General features: G+C 55.7%; 1 pseudogene; it reads left to right on the top strand.

Moving 5' to 3' along the window:
• LOC129694425 (gamma-aminobutyric acid type B receptor subunit 1-like) overlaps window positions 1-10,000 on the top strand; it is a 50,066-nt pseudogene that overhangs the window by 10,396 nt on the left and 29,670 nt on the right.

Here is a 10,000-nt window from a genome sequence, read left to right as displayed (position 1 = left end):
AGATCCCCCCTCAATCTTCTAAATTCTAGCGAGTACAAGCCGAGTCTATCCAATCTTTCTTCATATGAAAGTCCTGACATCCCAGGAATCAGTCTGGTGAACCTTCTCTGTACTCCCTCTATGACAAGAATGTCTTTCCGCAGATTAGGAGACCAAAACTGTACACAATACTCCAGGTGTGGTCTCACCAAGACCCTGTACAACTGCAGTAGAACCTCCCTGCTCCTATACTCAAATCCTTTTGTTATGAACTGTATCTGTCTACAAACCAGCATCTGCAGTTCCTTCACACACACACGCACACGCACACACGCACACACACGCATGCACACACACACACACACGTGCACACACGCACACACACACACACGCACACACACACACACACACGCACATGCACACACACACACGCACACACACATGCACACACACACACGCACACACACGCACGCACACACATGCACACACACAAGCACACACACACGCACACACACATGTGCGCCCACACACGCACACACACACACGCGCACACACACGCTCACACACACGCACACACACACGCATACACACTCGCACACACTCACACACACACACACACACACTCGCACACACACACACCATCACGCACACGCACACACCACACACACACACACACACACACACACACACACACACCACACACACAGATACACAGAGAGAGTTCAACAGTCCTCCATCAGATGCGTGTGATATTTCAGTGCTTTCATTGTGTTCCTGTGGTGATACCGCTGGATGTGTTGAATATTTGAGGGCCTATTGACGGCGGGTGCTGGATGTGAAGTATTGAGTGATCTGTGCGGTGCGTGGAGGATTTCATACAGCCTGCACCACCTGGGTGAAGGTCAGCTTTCTTCCCCGCTGATACATGGCCCTTTCATCAGCTAACAGATGTCTTCCTGAACCCCCACCCCCCCCCCCCCCCCCCCCCCCCGCTCCCCCTGCTCTGCAGTGACGTATGTGGGTGTGTGTATGTGTGTCTCTCTCTCTCCCTCCTCTCTCAACCTCTCTCTCTCTGTCTCTCTCGCTCTCCCTCCCTCTCTCTGTCTGTGTGTGTATCTCTCTCTATCTCTCACTCTCTCTGTCTCTCTGTCTGTCTCTGTCCCTCTCTCTCTCCGAAGGAAAAAAAGGAACTGCAGATGCTGCTTTACACAAAAAGACACAAAGTGCTGGAGTAACGCAGTGGGTCGGGCAACGCCTCATCAACTTTGTCACCCAGAGAGTTGTGAATCTGTGGAATTCTCTGCCACAGAGGGCGGTGGAGGCTGATTCACTGGATGCTTTCAAGAGAGAGTTAGATAGAGCTCTTGGGGTTAACGGAATCACGGGATATGGGGAGAAGGCAAGAACATAGAAACATAGACAATAGGTGCAGGAGTAGGCCATTCGGCCCTTCGAGCCTGCACCACCATTCAATATGATCATGGCTGATCGTCCAACTCAGTATCCTGTACCTGTCTTCTCTCCATACCCCCTGATCCCTTTAGCCACAAGGGCCACATCTAACTCCCTCTTAAATATAGCCAATGAACTGGCCTCAACTACCTTCTGTGGCAGAGAATTCCACAGATTCACCACTCTCTGTGTGTGAAAAAAATGTTTTTCTCATCTCGGTCCTAAAAGATTTCCCCCTTATCCTTAAACTGTGTGGCCCCTTGTTCTGGACTTCCCCAACATCGGGAACAATCTTCCTGCATCTAGCCTGTCCAACCCCTTAAGAATTTTGTAAGAATTTTGAACTGATTGTGTATGATCAGCCGTGATCACATCGAAGGGCCGAATGGCCTACACCTGCTATTTGTATTCTCTACGGGGGGCCCAAAACTAAATGAATAAGAGTATTGGCCAAGTATTCAGATACATGGAATTTGCCTTGGTGCTCCGCCCACAGAATTGCTCACAATATTACAAATGCGGCCTTTACATTATAGGGGCCTTATAGAGCCTCAGCCCCTGTATACAAGCCATCTTGAATTCAATGCTGGCATTGAGTTTGGTTTCATTGTGTGTGGAGAGGGGGGGAGAGGGGGGGGAGATGGATTTAGTGCCGAGCGCACTCTCTGCTCCTGAGGGAACTGTGAGCCAAACGCAAGGAGCTCGGATTTCCTTTTCACCGGCCTCATCCCTCATATCATGACAGTGTCAACTCTGCTTCTCAGCTCGTATATTCCCCAACCTTTTCTCCCCCCTCCTCCCCTCTCCTCCTCTCCTCTCCCCTCCTCTCCCCCTCTCCTCCTCTTTCTATCCTCTCCTCTCCCCCCCTCCATGATCCCGTTTTCCCATGTCCCTTCCTCCCCTTCCTCCTCTCCCCCTCTTCCCTCCTTTCCTTCCTCCTCCCCTTCCCCTCTCTCCCCTCTCCTCTCCTCTCCCTCCTCCTTCCCTCTCCCTCTCCTTCTTCTCTCCCCCTCCCCCCTCCTCCTCTCCTCCTCTCCCCTCCTTCTCTCCCCTCCCTCTCTCCCCCCCCCCCTTTTCCTCTCCTCTCCCCCCCCCCTCTCCCCCTTCTCCTCCCTCTCCCCTCCCTTTTCTCCTTTCTCCCCCCACTTCTTCTCCTCCCCTCCTTCCCCTCCTTCCCCCCTCCCCTCTTCTTCTCCCCTCTCTCCTCTTCCCTCTCCTCCCTCCCTCTTTCTTCCCTCTCCCCCCCTTCTCCTCTTCCTTCTCCTTTCTCTCCCTCTCTCCTCCCCTCTTTTCCCTCCCTCCCCCTCCCCCTCTCCCCTCTCCCCTCCTCTTCTCTCTCCCACTCCTCCCTTCCCCTCTCCCTCTCCCCCCCCTCCTCCCCCCTCCTTCCCTCCCTCTCTCCTCTTCTCCCTCCCCTCTCTTCCCTCCCTCCCCTCTCCCCTCCCTCTCCCCCTCCTCTCCTCCCTCCTCCTCTCCTTTCCCCCCCTCCCCTCTCCTCCCCCCTCCTCACATCCCCTCCCCTCCTCCTTCTTCTCTCCCCCTCCGCTCCCTCTCCTCTCCTCTCCTCTCCTCCAATCCTCTCATCCTCTCTCTCCTCCTCACTCCTCCCCCTTCCTCTCCTCCCCTCCCTTCTCCTTTCCTCTCCTCTCCTCTCCTCCCTTCTCCCCTCCTCTGCTCTTTTCTGCTCCCCTCTCCCCTCCCCTCTTCTCCTCCCTCCTCTCCTCCCCTCCCTCTTCCTCCTTCCTCCTCTCCCCTCCTCCCCTCTCCCCTCCTCCTCCCCCCCCTCTCTCTCCCTCTCCCCCTCGTCTCTCTCTTCTTCTCCTCCTCCCTCCCTCCGTCTCCCTCTCCGCTCCTCTCTCCTCTCCCTCCTCTCCTCTCTCTCCCTCCCCCCTCTCTCCTCCCCCCCCCCCCTCCCTCCCTCTCTCTCCCTCACTCCCTCTCTCCCTCCCCCTCTCTCCCTCTCCCCTCCTCCTCTCCTCTTCCTCTCCCCCCCCTCCCCCCCCTTCTCCTCCCCTCCCCCTCTCCCTCACTCGACTGCTCTGGAAAAGTCCCTTAGGCAGACACAAAAATCTGGAGTAACTCAGCGGGTGAGGCAGCATCTCTGGAGAGAGGCTCGTACTAGGCTTGTATTCACTGAAGTTTAGAAGGATGAGGGGGAGGCGGATCTTATAGAAAAATATAAAATTATTATAAAAGGACTGAACAAGCTAGATGCCGGAAAAATGTTCACAATGTTGGGCGAGTCCAGAACCAGGGGCCACAGTTTTAGAATAAAGGGAAGGCCATTTAAGACTGAGGTGAGAAAAAACTTTTTCACCCAGAGAGTTGTGAATTTGTGGAATTCTCTTCCACAGAGGGCAGTGGAGACCAAGTCACCGGATGGATTTAAATGAGAGTTAGATAGCGCTCTAGGGGCTAGTGGAGTTAAGGGAAATGCGGAGAAGGCAGGCACCATTTTCTCTGATAGGGGACGGATCAGACCCTGATCACATTGAATGGCGGTGCTGGCTCGAAGGGCCGAATGGCCTCCTCCTGCACCTATTTTCTATTGTTCCTAGCAAAAGGATTTGAGTATAGGAGCAGGGAGGTCCTCTACTGCAGTTGTACAGGGTCTTGGTGAGACCACACCTGGAGTATTGCGTACCGTTTTGGTCTCCTAATCTGAGGAAAGACATTCTTGCCATAGAGGGAGTACAGAGAAGGTTCACCAGACTGATTCCTGGGATGTCAGGACTTTCATATGAAGAAAGACTGGATAGACTCGGCTTGTACTCGCTAGAATTTAGAAGATTGAGGGGGAATCTTATAGAAACTTACAAAATTCTTAAGGAGTTGGACAGGCTAGATGCAGGAAGATTGTTCCCGATGTTGGGGAAGTCCAGGACAAGGGGCCACACACACAGTTTAAGGATAAGGGGGAAATCTTTTAGGACCGAGATGAGAAAAACATTTTTTTTCACACACAGAGAGTGGTGAATCTGTGGGATTCTCTGCCACAGAAGGTAGTTGAGGCCACAGTTCATTGGCTATATTTAAGAGGGAGTTAGATGTGGCCCTTGTGGCTAAAGGGATCAGGGGGTATGGAGAGAAGGCAGGGATGGGATATTGAGTTGGATGATCAGCCATGATCATATTGAATGGCGGTGCAGGTTCGAAGGGCCGAATGGCCTCTCCTCCTGCACCTATTGTCTATGTTTCTATGTCTAACTAGACCATGTGTGTGTGTGTGTCTGATCTCTCCACAGTGTGATCCTGGCAAGTCGACCAAGTTCCTGTACGAGCTGCTCTACAATGAACCGATGAAGATTGTCTTGATGCCGGGGTGTAGTGGAGTCTCGACCTTGGTGGCTGAAGCCGCTCGAATGTGGAACCTCATCGTGGTGAGTGCCCGTGACTAGCGGGACCAAGTTGGGACAAGGGGAAGTACAACGGGATCTGGGGGTCCTCGTTCATCAGTCTATGAAAGTAAGCATGCAGGTACAGCAGGAAGTGAAGAAAGCGAATGGCATGTTGGCCTTTATAACAAGAGGAGTTGTGTATTGGAGCAAAGAGGTCCTTCTGCAGTTGTACAGGGCCCTAGTGAGACCACACCTGGAGTATTGTGTACAGTTTTTGTCCCCTAATTTGAGGAAGGACATTCTTGCTATTGAGGGAGTGCAGCGTAGGTTCACCAGGTTAATTCCCGGGATGGCGGGACTGTCATATGCTGAGAGAATGGAGCGGCTGGGCTTGTACACTCTGGAGTTTAGAAGGATGAGAGGCTATCTCATTGAAACATCTAAGATCATTAAGGGTTTGGACACACTAGAGGCAGGAAACATGTTCCCGATGTTGGGGGAGTCCAGAACCAGGGGCCACACACACACACACACAGTTTAAGAATAAGGGGTCGGCCATTTAGAACGAAGATGAGGAAACACTTTTTCTCACAGAGAGAGTTGTGAGTCTGTGGAATTCTCTGCCTCAGAGGGCGGTGGAGGCCGGTTCTCTGGATGCTTTCAAGAGAGAGCTAGATGGAGCTCTTAAAGATAGTGGAGTCAGGGGAGAAGGCAGGAACGGGGTACAGATTGGGGATGATTAGCCATGATCACATTGAATGGCGGTGCTGGCTCGAAGGGCCGAATGACCACTACTCCTGCACCTATTGTCTATTGTCGATTGTGTACGCCCCCCCTCTCACTATACCATACGATAGAACATTATTCATCCCAGAAGATTGACACACAATGCTGGAGTAACTCAGCAGGACAGGCAGCATCTCTGGAGAGAAGGGATGAGCCACGTTCCTGGGTCGGGACTTCATTCCTCAAACTGAAGAATGATCCCAGGAATGAGCGGGTGGGTTAACATACGATGATGAGTGTTTGTCCGCACTGGGCCTGTACTCGCTGGAGTTTAGATGAACGAGGGCGGAGAGGGGGGAGGGGGGGGGAACTAATTGAAACTTACCGAATAGTGAGAAATGGTTCCACTAGTTGGAGAGACTAGGACTAGAGGTCGCAGCCTAAGAATTAAAGGGCTGAGACTGAGACTTTAGGAAGGAGATGAGGAGGAATTTCTTCAGTCGGAGAGTGATGAATCTGTGGATTTCTTTGCTGTGGAGGCCACAGGTCGGAGGATATTTTTAGTGACAGATAGATTTTTGATTCTCCCCCTTGCTCCGAATCGATCTCCCCAGCTCCCTGTCACTGGAGATTCATCCATCCTCTGTTGAGATGAAACCAATTAACCTGCAAATCTGTGGACAGGCACACAGAGTGCCGGAGTAACTCAGCGGGACAGGCAGCATCTCCGGACAATGTGGAGGGATTCCTACTCTTCAGAGAGGTTGCCTGACCCGCTGAGTTACTGCAGCATTGTTTATCTGTCATCGTTTGATTTTGGTTATTAAACCTGTGATTTGTTACTCCCCTCTCCCTCTCCTCTCCCTCGCTCCTCTCTCTCTCTCCCTCTCTCCCTCTCTCCCCCCTCTCCCTCTCTCTCTCCCTCCCCCTCTCACCCCCCCCTCTCTCTATCTTCTCCTCTCTTCCTCCCCCCTCCTTCTCACCTCTCCCCTTCCCTCTCTCCCCCTCCCTCCTCCTCTCTCTCCCCTCTCCCCCCTCTCCTCCTCCTCCCCCCAAACGCCCCTCTCCCTCCCCTCTCTCCTCTCCCCTCTCCTCTCTCCCTCCCCCGCCCCTCTCCTCTCCTCCCCTCTCCCTTCTCCTCTCCCCTCTCCCCTCTCCCCTCTCCTCTCTCCCCTCCTCCCCCTCTCCCCTCTCCCCCCTCCTCCTCCTTCTCCTCTCTCCCCCCCCCCCCTCTCCTCCTCTCCCCTCTCCCCCTCCCCTCTCTCTCTGCCCTCACCCCCCCCCTCCTCTCTCTCCCCTCCTCCTCCCCTCTCCTCCCTCTCTCCCCCTCCCCTCTCCCCTCTCCCTCTCCCCTCTCCTCCTCGGAGGACATTCCCCTCCCCTCTCCCATCTCCCCTCTCCCCCTCTCCTCCTCTCCCCTCTCTCCCTCTCCTCTCTCCCCTCCCCCCTCTCCCCTCTCTCCTCTCTCCCTCTCTCCCCTCTCCTCTCTCCCCTCTCCTCTCTCCCCTCTCTCCTCTCTCCCCTCCCCTCTCTCTCCCTCCCCCCTCTCCCTTCTCTCTCTCTCTCTCTCCCCCTTCTCCTCTCTCCCCCTCTCTCTCTCTCCATTTCTCCCCTCCTCCCCTCTCCTCTCCTCCCCTCTCCCCCTCCTCTCTCCCCTCTCTCCCTCTCCTCTCTCTCCTCTCCTCCCCCTCCTCCTCTCCCCCTCTCCCCTCTCCCCTCTCCCCTCTCTGCTCCTCTCCCTCTCCCCTCTCCCGCCCTCCTCCCCCTCCCCCTCCCCCCCCTCCCCTCTCCCCTCTCCCCTCTCTCCTCTCCCCTCTCCCCCCCTCCCCTCTCCCTCTCCTCCTCTCCTCCTCTCCCCCCTCCCCCCTCCCCTCTCCCCCTCCCCCTCTCCTCCTCTCCCCTCTCCCCCCTCCTCCCTCTCCCTCCTCTCCCCCCCTCTCCTCCCCTCTCCCCTCTCCCCTCTCCCTCTCTCCTCTCGCCCCCCCCTCTCCTCTCTCCCCTCCCTCCCCTCTCCCCTCTCCCCTCTCCCCTCTCTCTCCCCACTCCCCTCTAGTTATCCTACGGCTCCAGTTCCCCGGCATTATCCAACCGTCAGCGTTTCCCGACATTTTTCCGGACTCACCCATCAGCGACTCTCCACAACCCGACCCGCGTCAAACTATTCAAACGCTGGGGGTGGAATAAGATCGCAACCATCCAGCAGACTACAGAGGTCTTCACTTCGGTGAGGGGGGGGATAGAGGGGGGATACACGCTAGAATTTAGTTTGTTAGCATTCATAGCAAACGGATTGGAGTATAGGAGCAGGGAGGTTCTACTGCAGTTGTACAGGGTCTTGGTGAGACCACACCTGGAGTATTGCGTACAGTTTTGGTCTCCTAATCTGAGGAAAGACATTCTTGCCATAGAGGGAATACAGAGAAGGTTCACCAGACTGATTCCTGGGATGTCAGGACTTTCATATGAAGAAAGACTGGATAGACTCGGCTTGTACTCGCTAGAATTTAGAAGATTGAGGGGGGATCTTATAGAAACTAACAAAATTCTTAAGGGGTTTGGACAGGCTAGATGGAGGAATATTAATCCGGAGGTTGGGAAAGTCCTGAAGAAGAGGTGACAGTTTAAGGATAAGGGGGAAATTTTTTAGGACCGAGATGAGAAAGTCATTTTTAACACAGAGAGTGGTGAATCTGCTGAATTCTCTGCCACAGAAGGTAGTTGAGGGCCACAGTTCCACATTGGCTCTATTTAAGAGGGAGTTAGATGTGGCCCTTGTCTAAAGGGATCAGGGGTATGGAGAGAAGGCAGGTACAGGATACTGAGTTGGATGATCAGCCATGATCATATTGAATGGCGGTGCAGGCTCGAAGGGCCGAATGGCCTACTTCCTGCACCTATTGTCTACTCTTCCTATGTTTCTTCTATAGAGGGGGATAGAGGGGAGAAGGGTAAGGGAGGGGATAGAGGGGATAAGGGAGAGGGAAGAGGGAGGGGAATAGCGGGGGGGATAGAGGGGAGAGGGGGGGGGTAGGGGATAGAGGGGAGAAGGGGGAGGGGAGGGGATAGGGGAGAGGATAGAGGGGAGAAGGGGAGGGATGAGGGGATAGGGGGGGATAGAGGGGAGAAGGGGAGGGAGGGGATAGATGGGATAGAGGGGAAGAGAAAGGGTGAGAGGGAGATGGGAGATAGGGGGGGACAGAGGGGGAGAAGGGGAGGGGAGGGGATAGGGGGGATAGAGGAGAGAAGAGGAGGTAGGGGAGAGGGATAAGGAAGAGGGGATAGAGGGGAGAAGGGGAGGGAGGGGGATAGAGGGGGATAGAGGGGAGAAGGGTAGGGGGAGGGGATAGAGGGGGGAGAAAGGGTAGGGGGAGGGGATAGCGGGGGGATAGGTACAAACATCCGCCACCACATCCCGCAGACCACCGGGTCTTCACATCGGTTGAGGGAGGGGGGCCACACATGTGGGGGGGGAAGGGAAGATGGTTGGAGGGAAAGCATGGGGAGGAAGGGGGGGAAAAAACAGTGGGTTAGGGGAAGGAAGGGAAAGAGGGAGGGAAAAAAAGCTTGGGGGGGACTGGGCGGAGGGGAGGAAGGGTCAGAGAACGGGGGAGAAGGGATGGTTTTGAGGGGAATTCTGGGGGGTGAATGTTGATGAGGGGGGGAGTAGATCTAGTGGGGGTTGGGGCTGGGGCGGAGTGGGAGTAGGGGGGAAGGGTCACCGCTTGATAGCCAATGCCACTGACCATTGACCCTTGACCCCCCCCAGACCCTGGATGACCTGGGAGCAGCGGTGTGAAAGGAGGCCGGCCTCGAGATCATCTCTCTCCCTTCCCTCCCTCAGAGTTTCCTCACTCGACCCCCCTCGTGTGGCTCTCAAAAACCTCAAGGTGACTCCCCTCCCCCCCTCTCCCCTTCTCCCCCTCTCCCCCCCCCCCTCTCCTCCCCCCCGCCCCCCCTCCCTTTCTCTCCTCCTCCCCCTCTCCCCCTCTCCTCTCCCCTCCCTCTCCCCCCCTCCCCTTCCTCTCCCTCCCTCTCCCCCTCCTCCCCTCCCCCCTCTCCCCTCTCCCTCCTCTCCCCCTCTCCCTCCCCCCTCTCTCGCCCCCCTCTCTCCTCTCCCCACCCCTCCCTCTCCCCTCTCTCGCTCCTCCTCCCCCCTCGTCCCCCCTCCTCCTCCCCTCTCTCCCCTCCTTTCCCTCTCCCCTCTCTCCCCCCTCGTTTCCTCCCCTCTCTCTCGTCTTTCCTCCCCTGTCCCTCCTCTCCCCTCTCCCTCTCTCCCCCTCCCCTCCCCCCTCTCCCCCTCCTCCCCTCTCTCCCACCCTCTCCTCTCTCTCCCCCTCCTCCTCCCCCCTCCCCCCCCCTCTCCCCTCTCCCCTCCTCCCCTCCTCATCTCCCTCTCCTCTCCCCCCCTTTTTCCCATTGAAGGAGGGCAGGAGAATGGGGGGGGTTAGGAGGGAGAGATAGATGAGCCACGATTGAATGGCGGGGTAGACTAGATGGGCCGAATG

This window comes from Leucoraja erinacea, unplaced genomic scaffold (genome assembly GCF_028641065.1).
Source record: "Leucoraja erinacea ecotype New England unplaced genomic scaffold, Leri_hhj_1 Leri_65S, whole genome shotgun sequence".
Taxonomy (NCBI): Eukaryota; Metazoa; Chordata; class Chondrichthyes; order Rajiformes; family Rajidae; genus Leucoraja; species Leucoraja erinaceus.
The sequence above is the reverse complement of the archived record's forward strand: the minus strand, read 5'-3'. Positions and strand labels throughout refer to the sequence as shown.